Source organism: Gavia stellata, chromosome 3 (genome assembly GCF_030936135.1).
Source record: "Gavia stellata isolate bGavSte3 chromosome 3, bGavSte3.hap2, whole genome shotgun sequence".
Classification (NCBI taxonomy): Eukaryota; Metazoa; Chordata; class Aves; order Gaviiformes; family Gaviidae; genus Gavia; species Gavia stellata.
The window spans coordinates 42,355,287-42,372,590 of NC_082596.1; positions in this window are offsets into that span (position 1 = coordinate 42,355,287).

Here is a 17,304-nt window from a genome sequence, read left to right on the forward strand (position 1 = left end):
AATTTGGATTTTTTTTTTTCTTAGTAATGAATGAAAACTGTGTAAATTTTATTCCCAGGCCAGCCGGATTAACAACTGTAACACCCTTCAACCCTCTAGTTGGCAAATGATTTATTGACATGACATTCAAATGTGTTTTGCTTCAGCATTAATGACAGGAGTTCCAGAACTTCTGTCACTGAGGTGATAAATGGATCCTTATACATACAGCCTTGAAAAACTGGGAATGGTGCCATGTTTCCCTTCACTTTATTGAAAATCACATCTCTACATTTACAGGAAGTAGCAACTTCTTTTTCTTTCTGTGGTTATAATACATCACCATTTTGTTTATGAACAGTTAATCACTTCATTTGACTTAGTGTTATTGGGAGGGTATAGGTTAGTATACAGGAAAAGTCCACTGAAAACAGCTGTTGCAGGACTGATTTTTTTGACCTTGAAGAAGATAACTGGAATGAATAAAGCAGCCTAATCAAATGCAATAGTCGTAAAACTGCTATGGTCGTGAAACGCATTGGCGGCACATTTCCTACTCTGTCTGCTTACAAAAATGAGGAAAAGAGATTCCCAAGGACGAGTTGTTCCTATACTGAGATAAAAACATTGACACTGAAGTCTATAGCAGTTGCTAAAATATTTATGTAAATGAAAAATAACAGATTTAATCATGTTGTTATAAAAGTTGGAGCTCTCTGATATTTGCAAAAGAAAGATGTGAGAAACAGTGACTTTCACTCTTAAAGAGCAAAGAGAAATTGGATTTATTTTTTATTAAAAGCTTTTACTCTTAAGACTCAAGCCTATTTGTGAAAAAGGACTGATTTTAATGAATTTCTTATTTGGGATTTGGTTTTGTAAAAATGTTCTGAATTCATCAAAATGAATTCTATTTTCAAACCAAAAAATTCAAACTGGTCATGCGGCGATGGTTATTATTTAGGCAAATTGATTTAATTTGTAGGAAAGAAAAAGGAATTATACAATGTTCAAACAAAAATTAAAAGCTTTTGTGCTGAAATATTTCAATAATTCCCATTCTTTCTTATTATTAATGGTAACCAAGTTGAGGAAATTTTCAGTATTGACTGTTTGACCTGGTTTGGGAGCGAAAAATAATTTTTAAAAACTCAGCAGTTTCCCAGAACAGGAAGACCATTCTCATTCTTTTGTCTTAATAAAATATTGTAATAAACTCAATCTGTTAGTATGGGTCATTTGGCATGTTGAAAAGATTCTGTGTTTAGATGTCCCCGATAGGTTCATACCCTTTGCTAGCATTGCCAGACAGTATTACACCAATTAAGTATTTCACAGCTCAGTCGCTGCATAGCTCTCCGTGCATGCTGAAAGGACCCAGGTGTCAGACTGCAAAGACAGGAGAAGACAGGAGTGAGAATCAGTGTTGGCTGCCCCAAATTCACTCCTTACAGCAGGGGCCATGCCAGCCGCCTCAGCTCACTGTTTTAAGGTGCCTAAACCGAACTGTTGTTATTCAGATGAAAATTAAGGCTGTTCTGCCAAAGAAAGCAGGATTAAGCTCAGTGTAAGTCCATCACTTGCTCTGATCTAAAGCTCAGTACAAAACACTACCCAGAACAGCAACAGCTTCTGTATCTCCAGCACAGACGATCCGTTACAAGCCCAAACAGTCTAGTCATTGGAATGAATACAGTACCAATATTTTTCAAATGCATCTGGAGTTTATCACAACTCTAATGTGAAAAATTGGATTGAAACTCCTGGGACAACCAACTTCCCTTCCTCTAGTGAATCTGCAGCTCTTGTGTGTAGCTCTCCTCCAGCATATGCATCTGGAAAAAGGGTAGGATGAAAGCAGAAAGTACCCTTGTGTGTAAAAAGCTTAAAAGTAACAGGGGGTTAACTGAACTTCGATGTATGCCAAAAATGTTTGAAGAGTGTTTGTCTGTTGGGTGAAATCTATCGGAGCATTTTTGTGTTAAACTTTCCCCATCCTTCATAACAGCAGTACAGCAATAGCTTTGTTAGTGACTTTTCTATCAAGATATATCTTTAGCATGGGCAAACTTGATCAAAATCACAGCTGGTATATTTCTGAATGCCTATTTGTTCTGGAAAATGAGGGCTGTTCCTCAGACAATTAGATTTCCATGTAAAACTATCTGCTGTGATTCCCAGGAGCTTTATTCCATGTGAAAAATTAAAGGTAGATTTCCTAAGTTCAGGTAGGTTTCCCAAGTCTTATAGGAAACACTCCTACTGTTCAATAGTACAGGATGCAGTTTAAGGTCAGCATTAGGTAAGAGGGAAATATGAGCTGTTTTATACATAAACAGAAACCACAGGCCTTACAAAATACTGGTAAAGTTTCAGTGCTGTGGGAAAAATGATGATGCATTTTTTGTTATTATGAAATGCCTGATAAAGACTGAAATACAGTCATAGCAGAGATTTAAATAAAGTTTCTATTACACTGCTTCCTGGCATTTTATCAAATCAGATGGATGTGGACAACATAAAATATTATCAACCTCAGTCCCAAACTCCAAAGCATCTGAAGGGGTCTGTAGGAGAGCATGGGTTTGTTTTGCTAATTTGTCAATACCTATGGTGTAAACTGGAGACAAAATGATGCTGTGAAGTAGTGCATTTTCATAATAGGCAGCACCTTACCTTGCTTGCCGCCCCTGTTGCTCATCGTTGGCTCCCTTCAGGCTGCCTTGCTTTGAGGTGGCTGTGAAGTGCTGGTGACTCGCCATGGTCCCCTGCAGAGCTGTCTGTAGTCTTCTGTTGCCTCCTGTGACCTGTTTTCAAGAAGAAGAGTGGTTAAGATTAGGATAGGATACATCAGCTTGTTTAGGTATAGAGTGTTTATTATATGTACGTATATATCACGTGGAAGGAAGAGTGATCACTAGGGAAAAGATGAGTCAAGGTGACTTAGAAGGACCGGAGGGCTGAGGAGGAATTCAGACCTCAGTTATCCAGATGAATGATGGCAAAGTGAATTTCAGTGTTAAGCAATGTAAAATCATGCCTGTTAAAGAGAAAAGTATGAACTACCCAGACATTAGAGAATTCTCAGTTAACCTTATAAGCCCAGCAAAGAGGCCGGGTTCTCACCATAGCACCATTAGGGCTCTTCTGAATGCAGTTAATAAAAGACAGGATATGCCACAGAGATAAGAATGGGGTGATAAACCCTGCAGAAGTTACAATGCTGTAACCAAGGGTGCAGCCCCATCTAAAATACAATGAACAGTGCTGGGGAGAGAAAAAGAGCAAGTTCAGAATAGAGTGGTGAAAAAAACAGCGTGCAAAGTGGAACTCCCTACAACAGAAAGACAATGAAATCAGGAATTTAAAAAAGATTCTAAAGTGATAATAAAGAATAACAACAGTTTTGTGAAATAGCTAGAAAATCGCATGCGTACCTTTTTATTGGATCAGGAGGAGACATAATGGTGAGGGACAACTACACCACCCGCACTAACTGAGTTGTTCTTAAATCTTACATTGAAACATCTGCTGGGTAGTAGTTGAGAGTACTGGACCGCATTTCTAGTATAACAATTCCTACACTGCTATATTGGTTGAAAATTAAAGAGGAAAGAATGGGACAGGGTCGCTAATACAGTTGCTCATAACTTTACCCCCTAAAACTCCTAAAAAAAACTTTTCAGAGCCCCCTTGCATTTCTATGGAAAGTTACTGTGCACATGCTTTCTTTGTGCTTGTTCAGCCATAAATCAAAAAAGAATCTTTCCATCAAAAGATCAGCATGAGACCAACCTCTGAATGCTAACCTCAGAAAAGTAGTTTTGTGCTGCTACAAAATTAGACATTTCTGTGTCTCTGTTCCGAATAAGTTGTTAACCCTCACCCTTTTCCCAGCACTAGCAGAAATGATTATTGCTACTTACCATTGTTAGTCAATCTTTTCAAAACACGTGGTTAGTTTGTGTCCCGCCTTGAGGAGAATTTGCAAAAATTGCATATGCATAATTCAAACTAAAGAGATACAAATGCAAGGTAGTTAATAAGCCACAAAGATCCATTTGAAATAGGACTTTTAAGATGTGATTTGAACACAATGGTAGAGAGCACCTGATGTGTGAAAAGTCCTAGATTCAAGAAAAAACATGATAAAAATAATGATAGCCCATTAGGAAGGGAAGCGCTGATGTATTTGTTCTATACATGTGCTTTAAAAGATAAATTATCTATCTAATTCTACTCCCATTGTAATAAAAAGCCAAACGTCATCTATTTCCAATCAATTTTCCTTTTCATGGTCTAGTGAGACTTTTGACACCATATATTCAGTGCAAGGTTTGGAAAGCGCTCACATTCACAGTGTTATCTGTTGTGTAAACCAGGCTGGGCTTGAACCCAGGTTCCAGGGTCTGAAGAAGACCTGTGTTTGGCCAAGTACCCTTTGATGGGAAATTGCTGCTGATGAGCAGAACTGTCAGCTCCTTTGTTTTAAAAGGCAAGGGTGAGCCACACCTTGCTGTCTCGTTTAAGAGCAGGTTTTGAGCTGTGAGTCCAGAGGTAGCGCTGGTTACTCCCTTGCATCTCAGAATTAGGCCAAACAAAGGGAGATATAAACATCTGTCTCTCAGCATTTTCTAAGAGCTAGTTTAGGAGAACAGATCCAACCTTGATGTGAAGACTTAATGTCTTCACCACATACAGTGGAAAACCGTTCCAGTGGCTAATTATCCACCCTTGCTGCTGAGAATGTGCTATTTTGCTATTTCTGGTTTGATTTTGTTTAGCTTCTGCTCCTATTTCATCTGCTTTTCTTTTTTTTTTTTTTTCTTTCTTCTGTTTTCTTCTCTCTTGGCAAAATGAAAGAGCCAGCCACTGTCAGTAATCTTCTTCCTCATGTTGGCACTGTAAGACTGGGACTGAATTATTGCTTAGCCAAAGTAAGTCTATTATTGCTTAGCCAAATTAAGGCTGAGCACCTTAGATTTCAGTATCTAAGTCAGACTTTCCAGAGCACAAATTATTTTTGTTGCTCTTTCTGACTCCCCTTTTATTTGCCATTTTCTTCGTGACACCAGGATCGGACTGTTCCAGTGGTGGACTTTCTTGTCTTGTATGCACAGGTAATACCTCTCTCTCTGCTATAGCTGCCTATTAACCTGAAGATCCACTTGACAGGATGAACAGCTTCTCTTTAGCCTATGATGAGCTTGGTGGAGTGGTGCCACCTCAGAAAGAGAGGGAAGGGGTGGAAGTTTGCTCAGGCCAGTACAGGGAAAGGAGCTGCTGCTCCCTCTGGAAGAAGGTTTGGGATAGTGTCCTATATGCATGGGGCAAGGCGATTTATTGCTGGTTGGGTCTGGTCACTGACTTTTACTGTGCCATGGGATCTGCTGCCTGTGAAGCCCTGGGGAAGGAGACCAGGACAGCATGCAGGTTTTGGCTGAGCAAACTGTGAGGATGTGTCGCATGTGGTGCTGGACCTTCAGAGTGTCTCTAGCTGGCCTGGGCCACCGGCATCTCCTCAGGGATCAGAGTGCACCCAGAGTGCAAAGGGAGCATCCTCCTCAGAAACACTTCATATTAGTGATCCTATGTCATCTCTCACTTGCTTACACCTTTTCTCCATCTCTCATTTCCCTGGTTCCTTCCTGTCTAAATACATCGATGAGACACACAGTTCTCATCCTTCCGACCGCTGCAGATATCCTCTTTTTGGGCATGCAAGCTGTACTGGCTGTGCAGCTGCTGGAGACAGCCAGCTTTTCACTGGATGAATGTCTGTGAACTTTGATAACTCTATTGAATTGTGAATGTTGGTGTTGCAAAATTCCTGTCTGACGTGCGGTGACAAGGTACGTGAACTCATGATTTTTAAGAAAAAAAGGGAAATTTGACAACTTTTTAAGTAAGTGCCTATCAGTTACTACCTAAAGCTGCTCTCTGTCAGAATTGGGAGATCCTTTATGATTATAGTCCTTTCCCTTTCTGCACATTATCTCTGCTTTTTTTAAACAAGATTATTCAAAATGGTTCAACAGATGTTTTCTTCACATATATTTCAGCCTACTGCTTATCTAAAAGAGAATTAAAGAAATGAGACAAGTGCTGTCACTTATCCTCAGGTGTGAGTAGTGGGTTACTTAAGTCACGTGCTGTTACTTCTATTCCAGGATTGGATGAACCACTTTTTTATAAACAGAAGGAAATATATGCAAGAGATTTCCAGATAGCCTCTGAGGTCATTAAAACTAAGTACCTGGTCACATTAGTAATTTCATTGTGTATTATCTGCATCTTTAGGCTTTGAATCATCTCTCAGTGTGGCTGTACGTGCCTAAGCCAATTTGGAAAAGGAAATTAGGCTCCTAATTTTGAAAGCTGAATGACATCAGAGTGAATTAGGCTCTAAAATCTGGCTTGATTCCATTCACTATCTGTGCCATTCACTATCTGTGACTGCAAGGTGGTATAAGGCAGCCATGCCTCTGCAAGAATTTGTTGCTTTTTATTTTACACTGAAAAAGTTCTCCTAAATACACAATATATTCAGCTATGAAATTTACTAATGTGTTTATATGCTGTTATGACTAACATAGGCATTCTTAATTAATAAGTAAGTCACAATTTCTTATTGGGTCCCTACTCACTAAGTGGCATGTGACTCAGTTAAAAGGAAATCATCAGGCAAAGCTCTAGTGAGTGCTTTAGAAATACTGTAATGGTTGCACTGCAATTAATGAAGTGTTAGAGATAATCCATTGCCATCTGTCTTTATTTTGCTAAGCCACTCAAGTAGAGACCATATTTGAGGGGAGAAAAGAAAATCCAGAGCTAGAAGAATACTGCAAATGAGTATTCGCCAACATTTGTTCCAGTTCTGAGCAGCTGTTCAGTGTGATCGTGTTCATACCTCCTTTTATTTGGTATTCATGATCATTCTCACAAACAAGGTTATTCTTCATACAAATACCTAATTGCAAAGGAGCACGTTCCTATTCTTCTATTTGCAGTGCTTTTGCCTCCCAGCCAGGGACCCAAATCAGACTGTCTGACTCCACCGGTCAACAGCCTGCTGCTAACAGCAACCTGTGAGCAGTGCTGAGGTGAGACTTGCACAAAGGGCTTTGGTGCACAAGTCCCCGGGACCCCTGTGTCTAAGCCTTGACTGAAAGAGAGAACAAATGCAGAAATGACTGAGACCAGCAGGCACACGGCTCACTAAACCTTTCGGCCAGCTGTAGGGTTTCCTAAGCTGTAAGCCAGGCTGCAGCCCGGGGCTTGTAAAGGCTGGTCTGAAGGTGGGAAGCTCTTTCCTTTGTCTTCTTTTTACCAATGAAATCCAATGACAGCAATGATCTTTTCAAATGGCCATACACATATATGTATATTTATATGTACATATGTGGTGGCGGTGCTGTATGGGGATACGGATGGAGTTCCCCTGTATCTGTGCATCTCAGGAGTCTTAACAATTTTTTTTTTCCTGGTTCTGCTTTCTCCCCTTCATAGAGGGGAATTACCTCTCTGCTCTACTTACTTATCCACCTTTTGTTCATCAAATATAGGTACAATTCAATCATTAGTACACTTGCACCCTCTGAAGTGAGCCAAGTCTTTTTTTTAAAAAGATTCCTTAGTCTTTGTCTGGAACACTGACCTACCAGTAAGTCCTATTAATCCAAACAGAAAATACATGTTAATATTTGTAAGTAAGTCTGCAGCTCTCACAAGGCAATGATTTTTATGACAATGAAGCTGAGAACTGTGGTGAAAACAGAAAATAGTCAGTGGGCATTTAACAAACAGTGTGAAAACAACTGACCTTTATGGGTATTTATTCCACTCAGTAAAATTGTCCAAATGTAACACTGACAGTTTTATTACCTAGTGGATTGTAATAAACCAAAATTCAATATTCTTGTTTTACTACAACTATTATTTTGGAGCATCTTGAAGGATGATGTTCTTCGTGTCCAGAAACATAAATGCAGTAATTCAAGATACACCATGCAGTTTGCCAAATAGATTTTGACAAAGGTGCTTCATCAATATTTTACTGAGAATGAAAAATGAACATCTCCATTTTATTTATTCTCTCAGGAGCCTAGCAACCTCTCACTGTGCTCCAAGGGAAAACTCAATGCTCCTGAAATGGTAAAGCCTTTCATGCGACCTTTTAAGAAGGCTTCAGTGCCACGTGTACATTATTTTTCATTTATTTTTTTAACGAAAGCTTTTCCACGAACTCGTACCTGGCATATTTTTGAGTAGTAACCATAGCAAAGCAGCACCTTGGCTGCGTAGGTATTTATTCCTGCAGAGATCTGCATTTTGATCTTACCTGTATGCGTAATGAATTCTGACAGCTCAGCCTGTCAGTAAAAATGAAGGCTGCTTTTAAAGAGTAGGTCTGCTTGTTTACTCCCCAGCTAAACATGCTACAAAAGCCTAACAGTTTCATCAGGGAGAGGAAGACTTTGAATCTCTTTGCCCCCATTTCCTAACTTCACTTTTTTATAACATTTTGTAGGGTGAAGTGCTTCAAAGTGCTGAAGGAGCTGCAAGGAATGAAGTCTTCTCTTTACTTGTTGATAGCCAAATGTTCCCACCTTTACCATTCATAAGCTTTTTCTCCATGGTCAGTTCCTTCAGGGGAAATATGTACACATGGCAGAGGGACAGACATCGCCTATTATGGGCTGTTTCAGAATTGTAGCCTAAATGCTCTGAATGGCTCCCTGGAGGCTCCTGACTCTTTTCACTGACGAGCTGGGGGAGAGGACACATCTCTGTTTTCTTGGAATTGCAGATGCCTAAAGGAGACAGGGTGGAAACCATCCTTGGCACCATGAAATGCACCTTTCTTTGGAAACGTGGCAAACATGCCTGCCTACAGAGGCAATGGCAGGGCAGTGAAGTCTTCCCTTCATCATCTGCATGGGTCTCTTGGAGAAGGTACCAAGGGGAGCAGGTGGTCGCTCTTTCTCAGATGTCACTTAGCCTTTGGCTGTCAAGTGATCCATCTCACTGCCATGGGTGCCAGCTAGCGCTGGTTATGCTATTTGGGGCTCTGTGATGGCAGAAAGTAGTTGGACTGAAACTGTTTCTTCCTTTCTGAAGACCAGAAAATATCCTTTCACTGTCCTCAATCGCATCTCTGAGTGATGTGAATTATAATGATACCTCTGTTATTTTGCATAGAAAAGGGTGCAATCCACCATAAACCTCTGGCTCAGTACTGGTCAAAAGTAGGTTTTGGTGCGTCATTCTGGAATGGAGCTCTGCCTGCATCCTCGTTTTCTGCAGTATTTCTCTTTAAACATTTTCTTGGTGTCAGCATGTTGGTCATTCCAGCACAGAAAAGAATCCTCATTTGTAATGTGTGATATAAAAGCTGCAAGCACATATAAAACATCTTAGATCATGGAGATTTTCTCAGAATTGACTGATAATCAGGGAGATGAACTGTCAGGGAGATAGTCAATGTGAAAGTGACGTAAATCTGTCGGAGGAAAGGGAATAGCTGGTTACCCAAAATGAAAGAGAATGTCAGATATTCGGCAGGCTGGGTAAAAGTCTAGTTTACAGTGCACTTGCACATCCAGAATATCTACTCTTGGAACACAGTGCAAGTAAATCAGAGCATCTGTTTTCCCAGCATTCATGTTTCAGTATTGTTTTGGTGTATGTTCCTGGTTTGACGAGGTCAGCAGTTCATTGCATCTGAATGCATGTTTGTCTCCTTAAATGATTTTGCGGATCGTGTTTACTTGTTTACTTCAGTACTCAGATGTGGATGCGTCTCTGTGTACCCAGTGAAAACTGGCTGCTGTGCATTTTGATGTTACAAGATGCAGAGCACTGCACATCCCTGTATCTGAGGGCACAGTTAAGCCCTTAGAACAGCTGAATTGTGTCTTTGTACAACAGGGGATCTGATAATTGGGCAGATGAAGCATGAAGGAATGAAGCTAGAGAGCTGGTGGCACAAATTCCAGTCTGAATCCAACAAATCACATCGTAAGAATGATTTTTTTTCTTTAAAATATCCTTAGAGCAGGGCTGTAATGGAGATGAAACAAATGTTATTCACCACTATAGTGTCATTCAAGTGTCATTCTTTTAGCAGTATGCTATACCGCTCGTAAGCGAGCACAGGGTAGCAGCCGAAGGAGTCTCTGTGCTGTCTGCATTTATAATTGTTTCTGCTGAGCAAAAACCTAAGGCCACTCTCTGTCTGCATGACATGTAGCAGGGGTATGTCAAAACCAGATCCTGTTATGTTTGGGGTGCAGTTAGAGATAATCATTGATTGGCTTATAGTTTTAATTAGCAATGATTAAATGCATCTCTGCCAGATATGTAGAAAAAATATCTGTAAAGTTCCTGTCAGCGTTGCATCCAGATTCCTTAGTCAGTCATACATGGGAAAAGACTAGGGAAGTATTTTGAAATGGTGCCAGCCCACGGGTATTAGGTTATTACTTTAATTGACTGCATCAGCAAATGTGCAGAAGTATCACTTACCAGACAAGTTTCTCTTGGTTAGTCTCTGATAGTGGATTTCAGTTCACATAAATGGAGTTTCTAGAGCTTCCTAAGGAAAGAAATATGAGGAACAGACATCCCATTTATCATCCTTAGGCCAGTGGGGACATTGAATATTTTACCTAAGTTTTGACAAATTGTGTGCAAGTCAGTGATCTAGGAATGAAGTTCTGGAAACCATTGGCTATACATTTGTAAAAACAAGTAGGAAATGTAATATGTTAGGAGCCAGATGGAAAGAGCATGCCAGCATCATGCAGAGAGAAACTTACACTAGAGACAGGGAATAAACTATAGTTATAATTACAGAAAGAAATTTTGGCTGCACTGAAGGATTTTTTGCCATTGATTTTGGAGAGAATAGGATTTCATCCAGAGAGTGTAGGAGCGAACAGTATTTGTCAGGATCATATCTCTAGGACAGATGCAGGTATAAACTAAAGGACAGATGCCTCAGAGTGAGCAGCAACCGTTAGGAATGATGATAGTTTCCCTGAAAAGTGGAAGGTATATGTTTTTGTAAAGGCATTTTTATGTTCCACAGTGCTATTTGTGAAAATATGTTTTCAAGAAGTGTTTTGTTTCTTCATTGCTTTAATTTTTATGGTTTCAAGCTGGCTTATATGAAAGAGAGGAAGAATCCAATACTTAGCTAAGCACTTGCTTGCTGTAGAAGATTTTGGCATTTGCCTTCTGCATGAATGTAGTGGCACCGAGCGCCAATCCCTAGAAAAGAAGTTTCACATCAGCACAAAAATTGACAGTAGTGCATATGTTGATGCTAACTTTGTGCAGGGCTGTGATATATCACCAGCTCTGTAGAAGAAGAGCCAGAAGAGCCACACTGCCCCTTCTTTCCAGACATGTCAGCAGGTCCTGAGGACACACTTCTGTTAGCTAAGCATTCCCATAGCACACCGCTAAAAAAAGGTATGACTAGTTCCTGGCCTGAGATCTCAATACAATACGAAATGCTTTTTCACAATACCTCTGGTTTAAAACCTGTAGGAAGCATTCTCATTTTACCTCTTGTGCAGAGCTGTTTTGCAGAAAGCAAGGCTGCAAGAGGAACTATGTGGACACAGGACATTATCTGCCAGTGGCAAAACTGGCATTGTGAACTTCCATGGCACATAAACCAACGTTTGTTTTTAACAGTACAGAAAGTACTAAGGGTATATTCTGCTCATTCTGGATCGACCTGGGGTCCCAGAGCTTCACAGAGGTGAAATGACAATGGTTCTGTGACTCCAGTGCTTGAGGAACTGTCTTTGCCCAGGGTGGCACCTCATGAAGAGGATGTTCTTTTAACAGGACAACATCAGCTCCTGTGTAAACTCAAGGCTTGAAAATGTCCCTCTTCTAAATGCATCATTAGAAACGGAGAAAATCTGGCATCTCCTGAGACACTTTTTGCAAGTTTGCAAAATTTTTAGCTTTTCTGCTTCCATTTCCATCCTGGAAAATCAAGAGAGTGGGGAAAAAAAGATGTCTTTTATTTGATATTATGGTGTTTTGAATCCAGAAATTCAAAGAACATGGAAAAGAAATGTGCAATGAAAGAACTAACCTGACTCTGCCAGAACCTCAGCCAAGATTCAGTGCAGCTGTGGCTCAGCAAGGGGAGAAGGGTCAGGAAGGCTCTGTATCATCCGTATCGGTCTGGCTGTTCAGAATATCAGTTCTGCTCATTGCTGTCCAATTATACACTGAGAAGGGGAAAATCAACTTGGTCTCTGGAATGCAAGAAAAGGAATAGTTTTGCTGCCCAGCCTCACATTTTTGAACCACGATTCTGCTGATATCAGCAGTAGCCTGCTGAATCATCTTTCTCTTTTGTTCTTGCCTTCATCCTCTTAAAGGAAAAAAAAAAAAAACCAACACAGTAAAACAAGGTGGAGTAAAATACAGCTGAACTTTAAAGGGACTGCCATTTTTTCACCAGGGACTGAAGACCACTAAAAGTCACAGTAAAGTAACACACTAACGTAATGTTCATATTACAGGGAATGGTGATGATTTTAACAATGAGTTGGGAGAGGTATAGTCCCATACACTGGAGTGAGACTTATTCATAGAGAAAACATGTGGACGTGGCATTGTGGGACATGGTTTAATGGGCATGGTGGTGTTGGTTGATGGTTGGACTTTATGATCTTACAGGTCTTTTCCAACCGTAGTGATTCTGTGATTCTGTGAAAAGCCCAGAAAGGTGGATTTTTATAGGTTTTGGCTTCCACACAAATTTTCAGGTTATATGTGGCTCTATTAAAATTGGTGGCAGCATTACCATCGGCCATGGTGGAGTCACAGGTTGAATCTGAATACGGACATGCAACACTTCAGTCTTTAGCCTTCAACACTGTCTCCCACAGTATTCTCCTGGAGAAGCTGGCGACTCGTGGCTTAGACAGGTACACTCTTCACTGGGTAAAAAACTGGCTGGATGGCCGAGCCCAGAGAGTTGGGGTGAATGGAGTGAAATCCAGTTGGCGGCCGGTCACAAGCGGAGTCCCCCAGGGCTCAGTTTTGGGACCAGTCTTGTTTAATATATGTATCAATGATCACAGAATCACAGAATCACTAAGGTTGGAAAAGACCTGTAAGATCATCAAGTCCAACCATTACAAAAAAACCCAACCAACCAAACAAAAAAAAAAACACAAAAAAAACCCAAACCACCACACAACCCAGCCACACCACACAGCACCATGCCCATCAAGCCACGTCCCACAATGCCACATCCACACGCTCCTTGAATACCTCCAGGGAGGGTGACTCCACTACCTCCCTGGCAGCCTGTTCCAGTGTGTTACCACTCTCTCAGTAAAGAACGTTTTCCTAATATCCAGTCTGAATCTCCCCTGGCACAACTTGAGGCCATTTCCTCTAGTCCTGTCACTAGTCACTTGGGAGAAGAGACCAACACCCACCTCTCTGCAACCTCCTTTCAGGTAGTTGTAGAGAGCGATAAGGTCTCCCCTCAGCCTCCTCTTCTCCAGACTGAACAACCCCAGTTCTCTCAGCCACTTCTCGGTGGCCAAGAAGGCCAACGGCATCCTGGCCTCTATCAGAAACAGTGTGGCCAGCAGGAGTAGGGAGGTGATCGTGCCTCTGTACTCGGTGCTGGTGAGGCCGCACCTCGACTACCTGACTACCTACAATTACCTGAAAGGAGGTTGCAGAGAGGTGGGTGTTGGTCTCTTCTCCCAAGTGACGAGTGACAGGACAAGAGGAAATGGCCTCAAGTTGCGCCAGGGGAGGTTCAGGCTGGATATTAGGACAAAGTTCTTTACTGAGAGAGTGGTGAATCACTGGAATAAGCTGCCCAGGGAGGTGGTGAAGTTCACCCTCACCGTCACTGGAGGTGTTCAAGGAACGTGTGGACATGGCATAGTGGGACGTGGTTTAATGGGCATGGTGGTGTTGGTTGATGGTTGGACTTGATGATCTTACAGGTCTTTTCCAACCGTAGTGATTCTGTGATTCTGTGAGTCCTCTATATGCTATGAACATAAGCAGATTCTGCTGCTCTTAAATGTGAGTTTCAATTGCTTTGATAGAAATATTCCAACCAAAAATAGAAATGGAAGCTCCAGAATAACACAAAAACGGTAACAGACACACACATACACAAATGCTTCCAAGCTTTCTGTTACACTGCCAGACCTTGGTAGCGGGAGATTGTTAGGTCGGTTTTTCAGACTTTTTGGTTTTATTTTCATCTCATTTCTAATAGAATAATTCCATTGGTTTCAAGAGATATGTTCTTCACTTATTCAAGGAGGATACCCCATTTAGGCCTGAGAATTCCACGTAACTTAAACCGGAAAATTAATTTCCAGATGCTTTTCTGTCTTCAGTGAAAAATTAGGGTTTTAGTCTTGCCTGTCTAAACATAACAGTAAAGATTTGTTTGCCTTCACAAATGAATAATATTCCAGGTTATTATCTGTGGGTTTCAACTGCTATTTCTGCAAATATATATATTTTTTCTTTTATCTTCAATTTTCTATTTTTTCAATAAATAGCAACATACAATAAATATTACTGACACTGATTATTAAAGCTTAGAAAAGGGTTTACTCCATATCATAGTTTTAAGGCAAATTTTCCACTTAGCATTAATGAAGTAGGCCTGAAAATTGATAACAAAGTAGATCTTCTAGAGCTGATACTTATTTATCACAACTGAAGAGATGCATTTTCATATTACCACCTCAATGAATAAGCACTTCTCCTAATGGGAAATTCAATTAAAAAAATGCATCTTCTCTTGGGGAATTTTTTTTTTTTTTTGCAAGCTATTTTAGATTAAATATCTATATTTCAGGATTTTGGGTCCAATCATCTTCCCCCAGTCTTTGATAATATCACTGGGGTGGCAGGAGGAGTGCTCATAACTAGCTTTTGTCTAGTGGTGCGTGGGAGTATTTAGCCTAGTACTCCCTGTGCCTCCCTGGGACACATGTTTCTCCAAAAGCTGATTGAGGAAGGCAAAGTTGGACTTCTGCTCTGAATCTCTCTCCCAAAAGCCCATCCTTCTCTGTTGCCACCAGGGTAAATTCAGCTGCACTTTCCAGGGGAAGATTATGAAATGGATAAGCAAACAGAGCAGCTGATTAATCTTGACATGTTTCATGGTGGTGTCCATGGTGCTTGGTCAACTTCTGGCATGTAATAAAGTGGTGCACAAAAGCTATAGAAGGCCCTGATCCATGAGCGCATGACTGAGAGGAGCAAGTCTAGCTGGATGGCCCCAGGATGATCCAGTGCATCTCACTAAGCCAGCAAAACCTTACTCTGTTTTTTCCCTTAGTTTTCTGCTGATTTAGTGAGTTGAATCAGCTCCCTGGGAGATCAGAGCAAGGTGAGAATGGAGAGGAGAAGAAGAGGTGGAGGAGGGAGGACGGCTGTCCCCTTCAGCAACACCAATCTCTCCAACCGGGCTCAGCCCAGCTCAGCTAATAACTTTTTTACTTGATTCACATGAAATATTGAGATAAATTTGAGAAAAACTGTTTGACACTCAACACTTACTCATTCACAACATTCATATGTCAGTGAAGAACAGTTTATGCATGCACAATTTCCAGTTTACTTCATATGTATTTCAATACTAATATTTACATGTCTGCATCTTGGTTTTAGTACTGCTCAACAAGAAACAGATTCTCATTCTCTGTCAGGTATGTAATTTTTCTGAGTGGGTGCCCTATTCAGTGTGGCCCATTCAGAGGGAACTAGTTAATTTATTTGGGAGTTAATCCGGAAAACCTCAGTGGCAGCCTGAAACAAAGAAGGATTGATCAAAAAACAGACACAGCAGTCATTTATTTGGTGATGTGGTCTGAATAAGAGACGAACAGTAATGTGTTATTTAAACAAGCCTGCTTTATTGTTTTTGTGCTAACAAGATTCTGTGACATTACAGAAGGAGCTCATCAAAAGGTCCAGTAAAGTTCCCTGCCCTTTAGTGTAAAATTTCACCAATTTCCTCCAGGCAAAAGCAATCTGCTGACTAGTGCCATCTGTCCTGTGCTGCACAGGCTCTTTTACTGTGAATGAGATGGTGCTTCCTTCCACATTTAACAAAGGGAAGTGAAAGACTTGCTTGCCGGATATATATGCCTGTGCTTATATATAACGCTATGTATACATGCACACACGTATACTGGGATATGTGTATGTGTGTGTGATCATACATATAATATATGTGCATGTTTGTAAGTACATATATGCATAAAATGCCTATAAATGTTAAACTAGACATACAAAAGTATGGCTTAGAATTGACCAAAACTGTAAGGCAGTAAGCAAGCTTGTACATTTCTGCCACCGTAATCTCTCTTTAGGTCAACTATGCTAGCAGTAGGAAAAACATCACCTTGTCAGACTGTATCTGCAAAAAACAAATGTATTCTGGTCGATGCCATGTGTCCCATTACTGTGACTTAGGCACGTAGGACGGGTAACACCAGGATGTTTTAACAGGGCTGTCCTATCTAAGGCAAGTGAAGATGTTCAGTATTTGGTATGTGGAACAGTTGGAGATAGGGCAGAGAAGACCAACAGAGAGATCTAGAAAACATGACCTATGAGCAAAGATTAAAACGGTTGGACTTGTTTATCCTAGAAAAGAAAAGATTAAGGAAAAGACAAAATAATAGCCTTCAAGTAAAGATGAAAAGAGGAAAGGAATAAATTGTCTCTATAACCATGCTGAATCAGATAAGAGGGAATAAAATAAGATTATATCAAGGAACATTTAGGTCAGAGACTATGAAAAGTTTCTCCTAGAAGCAAGTACCTATGTTCTGACATACGCAGGGAGGAGATGCTATTTGCCAGCATTGAGGTCTTCAAGAATAGAGCAGAAGACAAGCAATCAGGAGGGGCCTGGATTATCCTTTTGTGCAGAGAGCTAGAATTCTTAAGGCTCCTGCCAGGCTCATTTTATGACTTTATGGTAATTTTCAAGCTATTTTATCTGGTCCATTGCTTCCTGACTAGAAAACTGAATCAACATCTATCAGGGATTCTTAGGATACGTTAGGGTAAGACTAAGATATCTGAAGATGATGCATCTGCTACACAAGTCTGATGTGTCCAGACAAGAAGAACACAGTTCAGGAGTGAATGTTTTCAGTGTATTATATATGAAGGTTGGAGACACTGAAGTTGGTTTTGTATGCACATGCAATGGAGACAAATGCTCCTTTATTTCCCAAAACACAGAAAAATGCATTAAAACAAACGTTCTGGGTTAGGATTAAG